Consider the following 20011-nt stretch of genomic DNA (forward strand, 5'->3'; position numbering starts at 1 on the left):
ACAAAACATAAATTTGGGTTAGTTAGTAAACATTAAAAAATGCAAGGATATATTATGCAGATCTCATCAGTAACTTAACAGTCTTTGAGGAATAAGTAGAATTATTTTCCAGTTAAAATACACAGTAAACCCGTGCAGTAATGACATAAAGGAGCAAAGCAAAGAAAAATTATTAAGGTGTTCCTTAATATATATAATAGTACATACACAAGCTGCAGGTATGATAGAGTGATCCTTTATGATCTGGGAAAAGACAAGGAATTTGGGTAACAAGGCCCTGCTGTTGGTTAGATTAGAGAGGGTGTAAAAGGGTGCTTCAGCAGCCTGGATCATCTCAGTCCTGAGCACAAAATCACATTTGGATCACTGAAATAGATGAGGAATCAAAGAACTCCCCCACTGAGATGCTCATTTCCACCTGTAGCAAGTGGTGCATAGGTAAGTGAAAATTATAAACTGTAGGTTCATAATCCCTTGAAACTAATTAAATATTCATCCTAGAAAAGATTCATTGCATGTGACAAGCCTCTGACTGAGATGGGCCCACCCAAAGCGTTTCTCATCTTCCCTTTGCTGTCAAGCAAAAGTTGGCATGTAAGGAATTTCTCCCTTTGGGTAAGATCTTCCCACCCACTACTTTTCTCTCCATTTCTTGCCTCTGAGATTGCCAAAAGCTGCCCTAGCAGGAATTCTGGGGTAGCAGGTGTTAAATAAGCCTCACTTCTCTCCTGGCTTTCAAGGTTTTTCTGTTCCCTGTCTGTCACCTTCACTGCTGGGAGTGGTGACATAACCCAGAGCCGTCCTCATGCGCTGCCATTTCCCTCCTCCCATCCCTCTCCTGATTAACATTTGGGTTTATATATGCCACTGGAAATGAGTTCTCTGTGATCATTAGACTGCAGTTGATCTGAAGCGTAGTAAATATTTCTTAGAGCTTTCTTTGTTTTAACACAGGGGTTTGATTTCTTTTATTTATTTGCCTCCAAACTTTTCACTGTGCACACGTTGTGCTCTCCTCAGTCCAGAATTTTGAAGCACAGAGCTTTCATGTTTCATAAGAGCTTCCCGAGTTTTATTTTGAACCTTGTTGTTTTGATAGTTCTTTATTCTGTCAGCAATGACTGTCATAGGATGGTACACAGGGGAGAGGGAGGTTTGTGCTACAAAAAAAAAAAAAAAAAAAAAAAAAAAAAAAAAAAAAAAAATCAGTATTTTTTCTGAGATCCCTTATGCTGGGGTTATGTCTGACTCCAAAAAGACTTGTCTAACCACACATTCTGTCAATCATCCAGAAGAGAAGATCTATATTCAGTCTTCATTTGGTCCCTAGGAGAAAGCAGACCAGATATCACAACAAAATAAATGTAGGAATTGGCCTGAGAAAGATAGGAAATCTATAGATTCCAATTGTTTTTCTTCTCTAGACCTGGGCCTCCTGTATGCAAAAAGAGAGATGCTTACAGTTTTTCCACTGATATATGGAGACAAACATGGAATTACTGTATCCCACCATCCCTTAAAAAGGTAGAAGCATCCCAAAATGAGATTATATATTCCTGTAACTGAGGAATTGGGGGTAGATGGCGAACATAAAATTGCAAAGATTAACTTTCATCACGGAATAGAAAAGGAATCACCGGTGTCCCAGAGGATGGACAGCAAGGGTGGTTTCTCTAAAAGCTGGGGTGAAGTCGCTTTTGTTCCTTCTGTTCACTCTACACTGAGTATAGCAGGCACAGGGATTTTCTGGCATCCAGTCCTACACAGTAAATCACTTCTGCAGCCAGACATACACAAGGCCAAGGTGCTCCGTAGCTTGCCATTCCGGAAAATCCAACAGATTCACTCAGTTCTCTGTGTTTTAGCCCTGACAAATTAGTCCTTTATTGTGCTGCCTCCATACACATGCAGGGCACGTCTTTCTCCCTAAAGCATAGGTCATGTAGCAAATATTAATTATTAATTAATGAATTATCAAAATGAAATGTAACCATGGCAGAGAAAGAGTAACATTCCCCAGGTGGCCACAGCTGACCCAAATCCACCCAGGATCTGAGTGCCTTCCGATTAGATGCATGAATCAACTCCAGCTTCCTAAATGCCTGAGCTGAGACAGACTGAAATAAGATGCGTGAAGACACTGGAGAAAGGAAGTGCCTGAAGACTGCAAACTGAGGGGAAAGGATTTGGCTTGGTAAAGTTTTGAAAATCTGCCTCAAAGTGGAATAACCATTACAGGAACCAGCAACAAGCACAGCAGATCACACTCCCAACATCATTTTCTGTGCACTGAGCAGGTAATACCTTTTTAAAGTGATCTCTGAATGGGCTTGTAGTTGCCAGAGGACGCAGAAATTATTGCTTTGGTCATGTTTGACTGGGGCTGCTTTTTCCTTTATTCTTTCTGGAGGGTCTCACAGGTTTATTCTGTAAAACTGCTTTTCTTTCTTCTTGGAGGACTGGGGTCTTCTGCCTATTGTCTTTCTGTCTGAACCTCTCCTCTCCAAGATTTCTCTCAATGAAAAGCATATCAATAGCTGTCGTAGTATTTCTGCATCTAATTAATTTTGGGCCTGTAGTTATGGATCCCTGCTCTCTCACTAGAAGATAAATGACAAAATCACTGAGCTAGCAAAAAAAAAAAAGAGTCAGGAGCTGAAAGGGAGCGGAAAACAAACAAACAAACACCAACCAAATTTCAATTGAGATAGCAGTGATCTGTAGGTCAAAAAGAAGAAATAAAGCGTGCATTTTCAAATGGTATGTTGGAATCAAAACCTCTGGACTGTCATCTATGGAAATTATGCTGCTTAGCCATGGGCTCAGCAAATCATCCTAGTTTATCCTCAATCTGTAAACTGAGTTGGAAGAAATTTCATTGTCTTTAAAACAGATGGTGGCTTCCAACCATTTCAAACCATAAGCACAGGGTTAAGAAGCTATCCTTTTAAAATTCAGAGGTGCTAAATAGGTTCTGTAGGGAGTGATGGATGTTTACGTGTTGATTTTCTGTGGGTTTTTTTTTCAGTTTACATATTGACGAGTTTCAGAACACAAAATAAAGACATATTGTATATTAGCCACACTTGTTTTAGCCCCTGGCTGTCTGTGTACATGATTCCCATTTAAGGTAACCTCATTTTTCTTAGCTGCTCCCTCCTCCAGAACTTCAGGCCTGCTTTCACAGTGCTGCTAATCCCTGCCTCCTGTAAAACCAGCATCTCCCAGGGGAATCTGAATTACTGGAAGGAGCAAATACTGCTGCTTGGCAAACTGCGCAGAGACACAGAGTGATTTTTAAAATGATTACTGGTGATATCGAGTGTTGAATAACTGCCCCGCTTATCACCTAAATTACTTTTAGCTCATACTCCAGGTCATTCACAAAGTCTAAATCTAATACTGCTTTGTCTTTAGTGTCTCAAACCTGTAACTCTCAAGAACGTGGTGCTCTGATTGGTATAACCTGTTCTGCCTAGTGAAAGAAACAGCTTTGTCATAGGAGGTGAGCTTCTTAAAAAGCAAGTCAGTGTTTTGGTTCTTAGACATTCATGCCACGCTCAAACCCAGATGTCATGATGCAACGGGCTTGCAATTGGACATGCTTAAACTCTCTGATTCTCAAAATTTCGAGTTCTCAGACATGACCTTGATCAAGGTCAGTGTGAACGGAACACACCTTGTGTATTACTCCTACCAAATATGCACAGGTTTTCTGCTTGTTGAAGATACAATACCCCACGTACCTTTCTGCTCCAGTGGAGGTCACTCAATCAGCTCTGTTTGGTCACACTTTGAACTGAAAGAAATCACATTTTTTCAGACAAAGGCTTTCTCCAACGTTTTTGCGTTTTGAAGTGGTGGGTTCTTCTGAGTTTTTTATCTTTTCACTATTTATGATTGTTTACTTCTCCTTACCTTTTAAGAACAACCCGAAGAGAACAGTTCTACTTTTGATTGCAGCCGGTGCCTCAAACAACAGCACTATCAGGTTCTCACAGAAGGCACCAACCAGGCATTTTTTTCTGGGTTGAAGTTAGTTGCTAGCACAAGTTTTTTTATCCTTTTTAAGTGGTTTTAAACAGCAAAGAGTGATGGAGACAGACAGAAAGACTGCAAAAGAGCAAAAGCCCATCTTGCCCTGCAAAGTGACCTTCACACTGTAGACTGGATGGGTAATTTGGCTGCACGGTATTAGGAGATTTCCCATTTGCAAGACTACTCTGCAGATCTGCAGTGTTTTATTGATCAAAAGGATTGATGATCAGATTTGATCTCAGAATAAATTATATTCTCCTGAAAATAAAAAGGAGACTCTGGGCCTGGCTGTGGGACCTCATTCCACAGCAGGGTGTTTCAGGTCTGATGTCTTCCTTCCACTACACTGAGGAAATCCTGTGACAGAGAACAGAGGAGGAGGGAAAAGAAATTTAAAAAAAAAGGTGAAAGGGATGTTTCAAGCGAGGGGGATAGGTGTGGCTGCAAAGATCTGTGGGTTATTCAGGCCTGCCAGGGTAGGTTAATCTGCTTTCCCTGTGGAGTGATGTGCAGATCCTTCTTGCCCTTCAGCTAAAGATGCAGCACAAGGTGTCCAGTGCTGGTGAGACCATCACCATCGGCCATAATGTGTAGAGAATACAGACTGGCCCAATTACACACAAGTTTTGGCACCAATTCAGTGACTTCTGTGCCATGTGCAAACACTGAAAATGTTTGAATGCTCCGCTGTGGGATGTTTGTGCTACCTCCATGCCGACACGTGAAGTATAGACTTTATGTAAGAATCACTGTTATTAAAGGTGGACAATCAATAATTTTGTCTAATTAGAGAGTGAAGTGACCCCTGTGCCCAGGGATTAAAAGTTCCTTTTCTGTAAACTAAGAATTGCAGTCACTGATTTGTATGACAGCCATGCATGTTTTTCTCTGTCATTTAGCCAAATATACTTTAAAATAATCACCCTTTTCATAAGCATGTAAGGGTACACAAATTTTAACTCAAATCGCTGTAATTACATCTAATCTAGTCAAATTCATTTTTATTAAAGTTCACACTGTGAGACTAATGAACCTAAAGCGCTGAAACCATTCTCATTACACACAGTTAGATCTGTTTACTGAATCTGCATTGTTTCATGCCCAGAAGGTGAAAGTAAAAATCCACACCACCAAGATGCAAAACACATCTTCTCAATCATTTCTCCTACATGAAACAGTTTAAACCAACTGTGCTCTGGCAGGCAGGGGGATGTGAGCAATGTTTCCCTCACTGGGTTTTAATGTGAAAGAATGGTTGGCTGATGAAGGGTGGTTTAAAGGATAATGAAACTGGAAGGAGAAACCTCAGCTGCTACTGATGGGCAGGGAGATCATGCAGACAGCTGAGACACTTCTGGAATTGGTGTTTCCAGAAGCTACAGAAAAGATACAGTCATTCTAGCTGACACACAACTAACTGTCGTTTCATACTATTTCCCCAAACCCTGTAGGCAGGGAATTGTCTTCTAAAAAGCCACTCACAAAGTCACTCTTCCCCTGTTCATCCAATTCCTCCCTCAAACATGTGCTCCCACTGGCCAACAAGCAATAGAGAGGCTGAGGGAGCTGCACAGGGGGTGCACATGCAGCCAGGAAAACGGGTGCATTTCCATCTGTGCTGGCCTTCACGACACAGTAAATCTGTGCTTTGAAGGGCTGACAGATACGTTACCGAGCAAAACAAAATAAAATAGTTTTTTTCCCAAGACATGAGCTTCATCATGATCCCTTTGCTCAAAAGTCCATGCAAATAGATCTTCATGTATGATAGTGAAGAAACATTTTGAGGTTCAGGAAACTGCTTTGCTTTTCCCTCCAAAAAAACCCAAGGCAGACAGGACTGCAGAAATGAAAATCACTGTCAAATCTCCTAAATTTCACCAGCCAGTTCCCCAGGCAGGAATTACCTATTTACCTTGCTTCACTTCCAGAGCTCTCTCTTGAGAAAGGAGCACAAACAGGATGCAAAGGGACAGAATTTCCAAATAAAAGCTCCTCCACAGGAAACAAAACCTTATTTGGCCACATAATCAATGAGAAGTGTCCTGTGCTAATGACATTTCTGCACCTGGCAAAGAAAGACCTCCTCTCATTCCGCCCTCTTGGTGCCTCCAATGCAATATCCAATTTTTTTCCATGGCTTTACATTCATGATAAGAGCTATCAAAATAGATTATCTCCTCACCCGCCTGAAGGGAATGGTTTTTATATATCGTATTTTGTGTTGGGCAAAATACAGAACGACTTTTTGCTCCATCTACATTTTCATTGACTTTCTTTGTGGTAGTTTTTCCAGTCATTTTTAGCCACTGATAATTATGGATTATCCAACACAAATCCATCAATAAAGCATTGCAGCTAACTCCTCAGTAATGAGGATACATAAATTCCTCACTCAATAGGTTATGCAATCAGTTCACTGCTTAATAAAAAAAGAAAACCAAACAAACATGAGGTACTGCAATCTCTACAACAATTCATTTAAAATGGAATTTGTTAATGTTGGATGAGATCCTTGGCTGCAATAAATCAACAAAGCCTCCGTGAATCAATGGGCTGGCACCAAATTGAGCTAGGTGACAGTCAGTCTGCAGTTCTTTGTAAATAAAGGTTCCTTTGCTATCACGACAATCATTCCAAATTTATTTAAGTACTTTTTTTTTTTTCCTAAAGAGAAGTTTACTTTATATGTTGATTTAAAATGGCAAAATATTGCATCTCTATTTGCAGAACAGAAAATAATAATTTTTTTTTTTGCTTCCATGGCTGGCATTATTCGGTTTCTCTCTCTGCTTTGGCTAGCAATGGACAAGACAATCATGGCTGTGCTAATCTGAGGATGTGACCCTGTGATATCCCAGACTCTGTCACCTGTGACTTGCTTCCACCAGTCCTGCTGGATTTCCTTTCCTTGGAAACTGTGGTGGAGAAAAAGAGTAGAGGGTCTTCTACAGAGGCAGAAGACTGATTCCAGCTGTGGAGCTGAGAAAACTTTCAGGTTTTACAGCTTATTTTTGACCTTTATGCTGTGCTGGGCCTTTTCCCCTCTCTGCCAGTTATTGTCCTCAACGTCACTTGACTTTACTGCATCGTAAATGGCCTCATTTTGGGGAATTATGTGGCAGTTTTGTAGCAGACTGCACATTTTATGTGTTACACACATTCCAGAGCTGCAAAGACATAATTTCACAAAGCCCCAAAACATGTTAAAACCATTAATCTAGGATTAGTGGGTGAAGGGAGAGGGAAAAAAAGGGAATAATTTAGTCAAGACTCTTTAATCTCTTATGTTCTACGATTAAACCTTAGAGAGATGTCGGGCAGAAGAGAGAGCCTGGGCTGTTGTCTCTCAGCTTTCTGCCTCTAGAATGAACAGCAGGGAACAAGAACCTGCCCAGGTAAGAAAAAAGACAGTGTTGCATGTTTGATTTTGGCATTTTTTGCAAACCTCCTGTTCTCAGCTCTAATATACACCACCCCAAATACATCACAGCATACATTGCATAAAAAATTAACAACATCCTGCTTTCTTTTTGAGCCCTCTATGTACGGAAAGCTACGGAATTGTCTCGTGTATGTGTGCTTTCAGTTAAAATTTCCGATTTCCAGGTCCAGTGCTTTTTTCTCCACAAGTACAGGAGACAGACAAGAGCAGGGAGAAAATCCTTCGTGGAGCTGGACTTCTGTGCTCATTATGGGCTGGTTAGCAAGTACCTGCTATTCACCAGCTTAGAAAACAATTTGAAATTCAAGTAAGTCTCAGCAAGGACCTAACAGAGAACATCAGGCAGCCAGCCAGTTACAGATGCCTCATCTTTCAAAGATTTTTGCTCTGATGCTCTCCCTCAGCAGCACACACCAATTTCTTTTCCCTGCTTTCCTTTCTGTATTTGAAGTGGAAATACGTTACTGTTTTAAACGTCGCCTAACTAGAGATTTTAATGCACTGTAATGATAAAAAATTATTCATCAAGATATGACTAAGGAATAAAAGAACGTGTTGATATGGAAAGCCAAGGTAAATTTCCTCTTCCAAAAAGCAACGGGTTAGTGAAACATCTGCTTGGGTCAAATTAGGTTGAAAACCTAGCACATGATAAACAGAACTCTGAGCACATAGTTCCCTGCTTTTCTCAGGTATTTATTGTACTAACAATGTGAAATGAACTTCACTTGGGTAGCAGTTTGAGAAGTGCTTTATGATGAGGGTGATCCATTCTACATTTCTGATTTAGCCTGTTTTAAAAGCAGGATTGAGGCCTCGTGGCATTTCCAGACACATAAACCCAAACCTTTTCAGGCTCAGCTGAGCCTTCCCGCATTCCTAGGGGTGAAATGCACACAGTTTCAAAGCTTTGAACCTCTCATCCTAAACCAAGTGATCTGATATTAACCTGGAAGCAAGAAAGAGTTTCTGTAGTTGGTGTTTGGTTTTCACACCTTTAGGTTTGGCTTAGATATCCTCTGGTTAGGGGTGGTTTGAAATTTTTAATTTTTAATTTAGAGTTTACCTGCTACAGGGCTTGGTTGGCTCTAGGGTCACAAACAAATCCATTCAACTTTTCCTCTCACTGATTCACCTAAATGTTGCAACTCCTCAATGCTTTTGGGCGGCCTCCACTTTTTGGCTTTGACCTTCTTGTACCACTTAAGACTTGAGTGTATGGTTCTATTCTGGTGAAATGCAGAGATCAAATTAAATGAGACCAGAATCATGAGTATGTGAATATCTATTAAATACCGGTCTAAAGAAATATAATGAAAACACACACAAGAAGAAAAAAAAAATAATCTGATACTCTGAGTTTTGCGTGTAGATGGAAAGGCAGTGGAAAGTTTTCACTTCTTATGTGTACTGATGTAGTAAATTAAATTGGTCAGGGTAGCTCCAGGGAGCTAGCAGTATTTTTCCTTAAGGGTATACAAAATGTCGTATTTTCATTCAGAAATGCTAATACTTTGCTACTCTTTCAGCATTTTGTATGTAGTATTAACTGCAATTCATTGCGGGCAAAAAAAAAAAAGTGCTTATTTGTTTTACTCAAAAAAATATAATGCATTATTTAATGTGCGCAGAAAATTAATTCCTGTGTCTGTATCTGAAGAGACACAGGACTGAAGCTCCTCATTGACTGAACTACTGGAGCTACTTCAAATAATCTGCATTTTTCAGGCCTTGCACTCCCTCTCTTTAAGGACAGCAGATAACAATTATGACAAGACTGTAGGACTGCACTTGATATGTGTGTGGTGCAGGATTTCAGGAGGGGACAAATGTAGATACAAACCACAACCTATTTTTTTTAAAAAAAAATCCTTTAAATTACAGACAGCTTGTGGTCTCAGGGTGCAGGGCTTACCCTGACACATCTGTGCTGTGTTCAGCCATACAAGACAAATACAACCGCCAGGTTTGAGGATGGCAGAGAATTCCAACTCAGAGAATTCAAGCATTGACCCTCCGTGGGTAGGTATGGTCCTTTTCTGCTTTTTAGGGGCATTCAGGGTGGTTTCATTAATGTGCTCTCCTTCCTCTTTTCCTGAGGCACATGGCATCTGAAACTTTGGTCTTTTATCACACACGGAACGGGTGTTTGGGTGTTTGGAAGTGCTCTGTGACTTGCAGTGTGCCTTTGGGTGTGAAGATGCTCCTGAATCATATATTATATAAATATGTATGTATCTCCTGGTTCCCAGTGTGTGCAGGAGACAGGACTCAATGATCCAAGGAGTAATTTCCAATCCCATGTTCTCCAGTATCCAGAAGTATAAAATAGCTGGCAAATGGCTGCTGTTTATCTGGACAAAAGCAGTCCTGCTCACTGCAGGTGAGTGCCTTTACTTTAGCCAACCACTCTGTGATGCCATGAGCCAACATGAACAGGCACTTCTGAGGTACAGTTCCACTCACCGGTCTAAAGTTTAGAGGTAAAAACTTGAGATGTGTCATACCCCAAAGTCAGGATATCCACTTTAAAGGAATTCAAAGACTCTCCAGGTCAGGTGTCGACGGCTACAGCAGAAAGCCGGGTGACATTATTTCAACCAGTAATACTTGGAATATAAATAAGAAATGTCAAATAATTCCTTTGCTGTTCACTGGTAGGACACCAATTAGAAGGCTTCATCCAGGGTTTTTTTTGACATTACTCTTCAGGGAAGTTGTGAACTGATTAAGGAAAATTCTACAGGTGAGCAAGAAATATTAAAGTTCTTGTAAGCCAAGAACTACACAGAGGAGCTAATGAAGGCTAAATACAGGTTAAATTTTAAAAGGTCAGGGAAAGAGAAATAGGAGAAAATAGATATTAATATTTCTCAAGTGCATGGAAATTTCTTAGAGGCTGTGGATACAAGAAGAAACATGGATTTCCCTCTCTGCAAGAAAGAATGAGGAGCGAGCAAGGCCTGACCACGGCTTTGCCCACAGTGCAGCAAAAGGAAGAAGCTCCAGAGGATCACTTTCCCCCAGGGCTTCTTGGTGTTGAAAGCAGGGAGCTCAGCTGTGTCAAATCTCTGCTTATTTCAATTTCTGCAGGCAGAGGAGGGGCAGCAGCTGAAAGTGTGCCCATCCTCACCCTCTTCTCCCACCTCTCCCAGTCCCATCTCTCACCTCGTGCCCTCTCAACGCTGTTGAGACATTTTCCCTCCTGCCCCAGCAACAGACAAAATTTTGGCCCCCAAATGCCAACAGAAACCATGCTCAGCACTGTGAGAGCCCAGCAGACGCTCTGCCACACCAGGGAAACGGAAGCACATGTGGGCCCACGTGTTAATAGGAGAACTGAAGTGCTCTGCATTCTAACTAAATCAGAGATTTTTGCACAGTCCCCACAGCAGTCTCAAGGAATGATGAAACTACTCACTTCCTCTGCTGTTTCTCAAGCTTTTCTGGTGCCACAGCAACTGCTTATGTTGAATATTTAACCACCTTGCTTTTACAGAGCCCAATTTTCTGATGTTCTGACAACTTTCCTTTATCTCTCACCCTTTCATCACTCAAGGTGTGGGGAAGAAAAGCCAGTCAGAGTGCATTGCGAGCCCACAGAAGGGCAGAATGAAAGAGGAGGAAAAACATTCAAATGACTGTGCTTGACTCCTTGCTGCTAACACACAAGCCAGAGGGAAAACAGCCAGAAGCACCCTAAACTGGATAAGAGAATATGTGTGAGGAGTGTGGCCTGATTAAATGAAAGGAGGGGCATTTAGTGAAGCCTTTATTAGTTTACATTTTTTTTTTTTTTGGTGAAAACTCCCGCATATTTTTAAGGCCTATTCTCAGCCCTGCATTCTGGACATATAATTGTTTGTATTTTGAACAGCTGGTTGAAGTTTTCTGATGAGTTTCAGCAGGTTCTTTCCTTGGTGGCCTCCTGTTCTGTTCACCTAAAATTTCTTTGCAGACAGCTTAGCAAACCACACATTGGATTAAAAAGGAAAAAAAAAAATTGCCTCTTTAACGTTCAAAACCAATACTTGCAAGCAATTTTCATTTTTTTTCTGTTCTCACGTGAACATGTGGAAAATGGAAGCTCTAGGAAGGTGCTGTTTCTTCTTACCTAGAGAACACCTGTAAGAGAAAGGACCTTGAGCCCAGGTTCCATTGAAGTCAGCAATTAAATGTCTCAGTTTTGCTTTCTCTGGCTGCAGTGCTGACATAAATTTCCAGTTTCTGAATTCTTCTACCCATCTGGTTCAAGAATGTCTTCTATAGCTCTTCTTCTTTTTCTTAAGATTAAGAAAAAGGAAAGCAGCACTTTTTAAATTCATATAGAACAATGAATGAGAAAAGCATCTTGTCAATCATTTTATAGAAGATTGAGGTGGTTATATCACATAATTACTAAATTTAATGAAGTAATTACTTTTCAAATTGATTTCTAATCTCCTACCAAAAAATTCAAAAGTTCCCATGGTTCTTAACGGAACAGGAATAATTAACAGTACCTTCAAGTTAAAATTACTCATGCTGTATTGCATACTTCAAGGAACTGGATTATAATTTTTTTTGCATTCTTTGCATGGAAATGGATCCCAGTTTGAGTAAAACTCAGACCACTCATTCCTTTCTGTTGATTCTGTCAGTTTACAACGGCAGTTTATGCTGTCTGCTGCCCTGAGTTTCAGAATTCTCCCTGCTGCCACTCTGGAAAAAGACCTGTGGGTAGCACAACACATCTGGTGACATGGACAGGGATGAGAAAAGCGAGGGAAAACATTAGTCCTCGGTAAGGTCAGAAAAGATTGCTGGAAATATTCAGGGATCACAATCACTTTGGTGATGTATTGTCAAAGCTGTCTTAATTCTCTCTGTCAAAGCACAGCTGTCATCCTGAGGATTGTTTTGTTGGAGAGATGTCAGATACCTCAGGATATGGCCTGACTTAATAAAATCTAAAATTTGCAGTTTGGGGAAACAGTAGTATCTTCACTTAATGCCAGTGATAGAATTAGAAAAATGAATAAGTTTGTGGGGTCCTGCAGTGGCAAGCAAAAAAATTATAGAATTATGACTATAGCTAATTGTACAAAGATTTTTTTTTTCCTTTAATGCTTGTGCTTAAAGAAAAATAACAGAACATAAGAACTAGTGAGAGCATTTCAGGCAGCTTTCCTTATCTTGTTGTAAATAATTTTTAGAATAGGAGAGCACAGGTGCATTTGAAAAGACTGAAAAGCAACCAGCCTTGTTGTAAAAGTCCCAGGACAACAGACAGAAGTATTTTAAATCATTGCAATGCATTCCTCAGTTTTAGCTACCATAAACGCTGCAGACATTTTTGAAATTACAGAAGTAATAGGCATTTATAAAGCTAAAAAGCTTTACATGTTTAGCACGAAAACCCATTCCTATCCCTATTCAGGGTAGACTTCTTATTTATTCCTTAAATTGCTTGCAGCCAAAATCTCTGTGCTTTTTCTGATGTTGCTGATTAACCCAGGGAGACTGATGTGTGATAGAAAATCCTCTGAAGTTTGTTTCACTCCTCTGGTTTGCTTGGGCAAGCAGAGATGCAGCAGACTGACAGGATGCCAGTGAGCTGCATTTCCATCTGGGTGGCTTCCTCTTCCCCACCAACGGGAGATCTTTTTGCCTGTTCCATTTAGAGTGTTCCCTAGCACAGGAAAGTGATCCGGGGGTAGTTATTGGTTCTGATTGTGTTGCTTTGTAGTAATACTAGTTCGATCCAGAAAGCACACTTATTGGGCTGAGAACCTGAAATTCAGACAAAAAGTGTTCATTTTTTTGGTTTGGATTTGGTTTTTTTCTCTCAGGCAGAACCTTATGCCAATGGCACCTGGGGTGCTCTGCAGGACACAATTGTTTTTCAGGAGGCACCGCATTTTGTTTCAGCATCCTTACAATTCTACAGCTTTGTTTTACCTCCCCAGCTTCTGTCTGTGTGAAGACTCAATTTTTCCCACTGGCTGACCTTATCTTACTCATCTCATTTGTGTCCTGGTGTCATTTTCTGCCAGCTGAATTACAGGTTGGAGCCTTCTTGTCAAACCATAATACCCAACTCGTGTAGGCTCCCCACAATCCTATTTCTCTTCCCACAGTAAGACATCTTCCTCAGCGATAGAAAAATCACCCCAATACCCAGGATGGCGTGTTCCGATGTTAACTTGAAAATTGACTTTTCTTTTAATCTTCATTGTCAAAATTTAAATTTAAAACCAAGGATGTCCTAAGGGTTTGGACATTAAAAAAATAACTCAATAAAATTACTATTTTCAAATGTCAAGGAGTTTCAAAATCATGTAAAAATGCTGCTATTTGGCAGCGCTGCAAAGAAGTGGAATTTTTCTGCACATCTTGTTTAGAAAGCAAAAAAACCTTTGAAGCCAAAATCTCCTTTCAATCGGGTTTTTTTCCCCCTCTGGCAAAAAAAAAAAAAAAAAAAAAAGAGCAACTGTGCCAGTTTCCTTCATTGGTATATCATATAGTAAAAAGTCAGTGAACTAAACACATCTAAATAATCACTTTAGAGTGACTTGATTGACCACACAGTCCATTCACACAGTCCATCCCTTGAACAAATCAATGCAGGGGTTAGGAAATATTTCAAGTTAAAGCTTTTTGTTGGATTATAGGTAGGAATTCAGAGAGAAGGAAGAAGACACTGCACTAGAAGCTTCCACTGCATTGCCCTTTGCCAGCAAATTCAGTGCTGGATTTTGCAGATTTTTCTACCTCTTGACCCTGACAGAACCATTCTTGGGGAAAAGCACTTGGCCTGCAGTCAGCATTATTGTCACTTCCAGGGTTTTGCAGCACAGCACCTCGTTAGCTGTAATCCATGGAGACGGAAATAGGAAAGATTTCCTAAACTGGGAGTTCTGCTGCACTCTTGATAGATTTCTATGTTCTTACCTCAAAATGTTGACAGCCCAAGCACAGCCACAGCTTTGAGGGCAAGACCGGACACAACTTTTCAGCCAGGGTCTGGCCAAAGCTCTGATTTCCGGTCGTGGTTTCTTTTCTCACTGTGCTGAACCAGCTCTGACACCAATGGCAAGATCCAGGTGTGGGGCAGCACCTCAGGCACTTCGTGACAGTGATTTATAGGGAAGCTTGGGATTATATTAAAGCAAGGAACCACAAGGCTGAAGTCTTGCTCAGCTTCTCTTGTCTCCTGCTCTGAGAACTGTGAACCAGTTCAGAGACTACCTCTAGTTCGTGAGGGGAAAAGGTGATTTTTTTAACAAGGTACCTCAGAGTTTCCCATCAAGGAGGAAAAGTGGTGTCTAATGGAGGGGGGTGTGCCCTCCTTTCAGCTTCACAGCACTTTCTGAGACAAAGTCACCCAAGTGGCAGCAGTAAATCATGCCACTTCATTTAAAGAAACATCCTAGTTTGGCAGTGATCAGTCTCTCAGGTCTCTTAGGTAAATATCCAGTCATTTCCCCTTCCTATTTGCACTTGGCTTCCGTATTTATTTATTCATTCAGGTATGAATTCAGGGTGCTTGTTCTGGCCTCTTCCATAAACAAACAGCATTCTCTTTTCCTTTTTTAGAAACTAATAATGCACTTGGAAAAACAAGGGAAATGCATTTTAAAAATAAACATGGATAAAAGAGCAAACGGAGTTCATACCTAAGAACGCCGTTTGGCTTGCAGATCTGTAAAATCTCTGAGAAATAAAGGGTGACAAAACAATTTCCCTTCTCTGCCTTGCTGTGTTGGATTCTGGGTCCCTTTGGAGGCTTCTAACTTCCAGAGCAAGGTATGAAACTCCTTGTTTCAATCTCCTGTAGTCAGAAGAGAGTTCCTGTGCTTATCCATTCACTGTCCTGGTATTGAGAAGGGCAGAGGAGCCACAGCCAAGCTCACACGCCCTGGCATCACTGAGACTACTCAAGTTTCTTAGTGTCTTGTTCATTTCCCAGAGATGGATTGCATCAGTTCTTTTGAAAAGGAGAATGCCATGGAAAGTGCACATCCAAGGTGGTGGATATGGTGCAGGCAAAGGAGAAATGTGTATTTTTTATACAAAAATGTTGTAGTAGCTGCTGAAACTCAGTAGGCTTTTTTAGGTCCCGTTTCAAAGCGTGGACACAGAATAATTTAAACACGGTCAGAATTCAAATGAATGCCACAAAATTTGGACACCCTAAGAAATGTGAGAGACTCATTCTCAGTGAATTTGACACTGAGGAAAAACTTGGTTCTTTGCCATACAAATTTAGTAGTTTTATGAAATATTGTTTAGAAAAGATGTGTGTGTGTGTGTGTGTGTGTGTGTGTGTGTGTGTGTGTGTGTGTATTGTGGGTAATATCTGCCGTTCTTAGGGAACTGCCTGAATTACTCTAATTCAGTTATTTCAGGCACTTTGTTAACGTTATATGGAAAGGATTTCTGCAGTTCCAAGGCATTGGATAGACAGATAATCCCATGCCTCAGTAAGAGGGGAAATCATTGTCTAAGAATGTCTGAATTAGTCAGTTGTCTACCAGGTTACATCAGAGAAACACCATTTGTAAGAGAAGCTTAAAACAAGGAGTAGTCAGTGATGAATTATTAAAGTGCAGATTGTTAGGCTGGATTCCTGCAATTTTTAGCCATCTGTCTGACAAAGTCTGTCCTGTCATTAAGTTCTTTCTAAAAATGATGATGGTAATGCTCTTCAGAATCCAGACGAAGTGCTAAGCTGATGGGACGGAGGAGAGCGGTGTGCAGTGAAGGGTTTGGGCATCTCCTCAGGAAATTCTCTGAGGACACCGAGCTAGGAGGAGGGGTTGGCACCCCAGAGGGCCCTGGGCAGGCTGGAGAGATGGCCAGAGAGGGATCATCTGAAACTCCACAAATGGAAATGCAGAGTGCTGTGCGTGGGGAGAAACACCCAGTACAGGGATCATCACAGGCTGGGGGCCAAACTGCTGGGCAGCAGCTCTGTGGAGAAGGACCTGGTGGACAAGAGATTGGTCCTGAACCTCAGAAGGGGTGGCTGAAATGGTCTCTCATTCACACGCCCAAAAAAACCAAACCAAACCAAACCAAACCAAACCAAACCAAACCAAACCAAACCCAGGCTTTTTCAAACTCTCAAGGTCAGGCCCTATGACATTCCCCTGTTGAGGGATGTCTGAGTCAGATGTCTTGAATAGGAAAGCATTGGAAGCCTATCAACAGCAGTCTTCTAAATTATTTTTTCCCAGTGAGAGTTATAAAATCCAGAGGGCAATTTGGACTGAATTTAGGGATGACTTGGAAATCAAAGCAAAATGTAGCAATTCGTGAGCAAGGGGAATGGCTTTCCTCTCCTAATTGAAGACCAAAATTAAAAACCTGACTTTTAAGTCTGAATCCTGGCAATTGTCTAAATGGAGGCATTAAGGCAATTCATTTTCTCTGTGGGTTATTTTTCCCCCTCAGAAGCAACTCCGTAAGTCTTTTAGACCAGAATTAAAACAAGCATTTTAAGCATCTCCCAGTGAGTTGAAAAGCATTGATTTCAGTTTGGTTTTTTTTTCCCCGAGAGCCGTAATTTCAGACAACAATATTAATCTTTGTAATGATGAAGGGTGTGTAGTGGTGATTTCAGATTTGTTTATGTAGCTAAAAAAGCTGAGTTTTTCACATGGTTGACATGAAAGTCACCTCAGTGAACCCACGCTGCCTACAGCACTTAAAGCCGTGGCGGTGTTGATAAAACACGTGTGTGTGATCGTTGGCTCCTTCCTGATCATGAAGCAGGATTTTCACACTGAATAAATAGCATAATCTGCACCACATCGTGCCAGTTGCAGTTTCCAGCCTCTTTCCTGAGATGTTTTATTGTGGAGAAGGTTAAAAAAAAAAATAATCAGGGAATGAGACTATCAGTCTTCCTCCCAGCTGCACTCCAGGTGTGGTGCAGCCAGCTCAGAAAGTTTCCACACTGAGGGGAAAACCAACCAGAGAAAAAGATACAAATTAAAAATTAAAAACCAGCAACCCAAACACTGGGTGAGAGGTGAAGAGGGTAAAATTCTGTGCTGGACACTGTTGGGTGGAGCTAGTGCCAGGTTAGGCTTTGGGCTACAGACCTGCAAAGCTGTGACACCCTGCAACACCCTCACAGATACTTGTGTGGAGATGTCACTATTCCACTCATTAGGAATGCTTTAAAAAATCCTGGCCTGAACCTCTGCTGCGTGGTCCTGCTGCCAGCACAGGCTCCCTGGCTCTGTTTTTCATCCTTAATTGGGAAAATCCCTTGGGTGTCAAGTTTGCAAAACCTTTCCTCCCTATAAAACCAGCTAAAAAATGCTTCATAATTCTCGTCGCCCATATCACACAAAAGCAGGGCTGGACATTCTGCTAAGTTTTATTTCCCATTTCTCTACACACAGTGAATATGCCATTTTTTTTTTTTGTGACTTGTTGCACAGGCACAAGTCTTCCCGCTGCCTCTTGGAGTCTTTCAATTTTATTTTTCTTTTGAAAGCTTTCCTACAAAGAGCCTGCCTGACTGGTACTAAAATATTTCAGGCAGCTGGCAATTTGAACTGCTGTGAGCACAGGCTTCTGGCCAGCCCGCAGCACAGGCAGCTGCTCCTCTATTGCTCTTTACTTTGTATTTTTTGCTTTATTCAAAATGAAACCGCGAAACAAACTCTGGTGGGCCACGAGGGATGGCACAAAAGGTGCACTGGTATCGTGGGGCAGTGGGCACGAGCCTTTCATGGCAGAGGAACAAGAAGAACTTCTCTGCCTCACTGATTTTGAGCAGACTCACGTACAATAAGGACAGGACCCACAAGGGCAAAAGGGAGATATTGCGAGATGTGGGAATCAATAGCTGGAGCACTGAAAATAGAGTGGCAAAGAGTTATTTTGAACTCTTTTTAACAGGGGAAATGAAAAGGGAATCCGATCTGACACTGCCAGCCTGACTGAGCATTGCTATTTTCCCATAATGATGTATTTCATTTGGGAACCCCCCCTAGAAAGAGTAATTTGCACAACCTGATGCTACACACTGTCTCTGGATTAAAGTTTTTCTTTCTCCTCTTATGTTTGGGATTTTATTAGAGTGTCCTCCCACCAACTAATGCTTTCTTCCTTTCAGAAAGTGTCATATGTGATGCTTCAAAGATCCAGTGCTCATTGATATTAAAGTCACTTCCACACTGTTACCCAGCTTTGGTAATAAATGTGATTTGGACCATCATATTTTTCTCCCTAGTGGAAAATTACGGACCAGGCTGCAAAGATGACAGCATCCAATTTATGGAGTTCCCTTTACAGGGTCCTTGAGCCACTCCATTAATACTTCTGTAAATACAAATAACTTCCAGTGTCATTGTCAGCACATCATGTTCCTATTAGCTCAGGGTAAATATTTGAACCCAAAAAGGTTGTTTGAGAAGGTTAGGCCCTTCGGTGTGCTTAATGATGCATCCATGAGCTCAACATTCGCTTAGATGCATATTCAGTTGGTATAAAATATTTGCTGGATTGGCACTGAATGCATTTACAAACTCAAGGTAAATATCATGCATGTGTGTACGTGTAAAAGCATGGAAATACATGCAAACAGAACAGACAAATCACATCTGAAAACACCGTAATTTTCATGGTTAATATTTTAAATATTAGTAATATTAATGCTAAGACAGTCTTCAATAATTAGTATATGTGTGAGCTATATGGTCCTCACCTACAGAAGGCTGATTTAATTGGACTAAATTTTATTCCAGAAATGTTTATTCCAAGTATTTTATGACAAAAAAACCCAACCCTATGGGAGAACAGCTTAAAAATAATTAAGAGTTTACAGGTTTGTGATGGCTGGGGAAATGAAACAGAGCTGAAAAAAAAAAAAAAGACTTTTTATTTATTTGTTTGTTTGTTTGTTTATTTAAAAACAGGTTCTTGTCATAGGTGGTTCTCCAGTGCCCATATCAGTAATGCCTCATTCATAAACGGAAAACCACCTCAAATATTTGCATTTGCAAGATTTACGCCTCATAACTGCGGGCAACATGTGACAGGTTTTAAACATTTGAGGTGTGATTTGGATTTCTGCTCTTTCAGGGTGACACTCGCTCCCAGAGGAAGGGTCAACACCACACACAGGAAATATCACCCTCAGTCCTGCTCAGAACCTTTTGGAACAGAATCAGGCACTCCCACCGTAAATGATCCTACACATGACGTGATAACTGAACTGCAAGGAACATAAATTTTCTTTACTCTACCCCCACAATCCCTCACATGGTTACCACTGAAGGCTGTGATGAAGCTTTGAGTAGACTGCAGCCTCTAATGCCATCTCAAACACTGGCAGAATATTTTTTTTGCAACAGAAAGTCTTTTGGAGGAAACTCTTCTAGCACTTTACTGAGCAAATTAGACTACTTATCTCTAAAAGCATTCCATTTAGCATGAAATACAAATAAATCTTACGAAAAAAATCAACAATGTGTTTCAAGAGAAAGTGAGTGGTGAAGGCTTAGGAAGACACAAAGACACTTCAAC

Source organism: Chamaea fasciata, unplaced genomic scaffold, assembly GCF_029207755.1.
Source record: "Chamaea fasciata isolate MVZ Bird 193981 ecotype frontalis unplaced genomic scaffold, bChaFas1.0.hap1 SCAF_2, whole genome shotgun sequence".
In the NCBI taxonomy this organism is placed as follows: domain Eukaryota; kingdom Metazoa; phylum Chordata; class Aves; order Passeriformes; family Sylviidae; genus Chamaea; species Chamaea fasciata.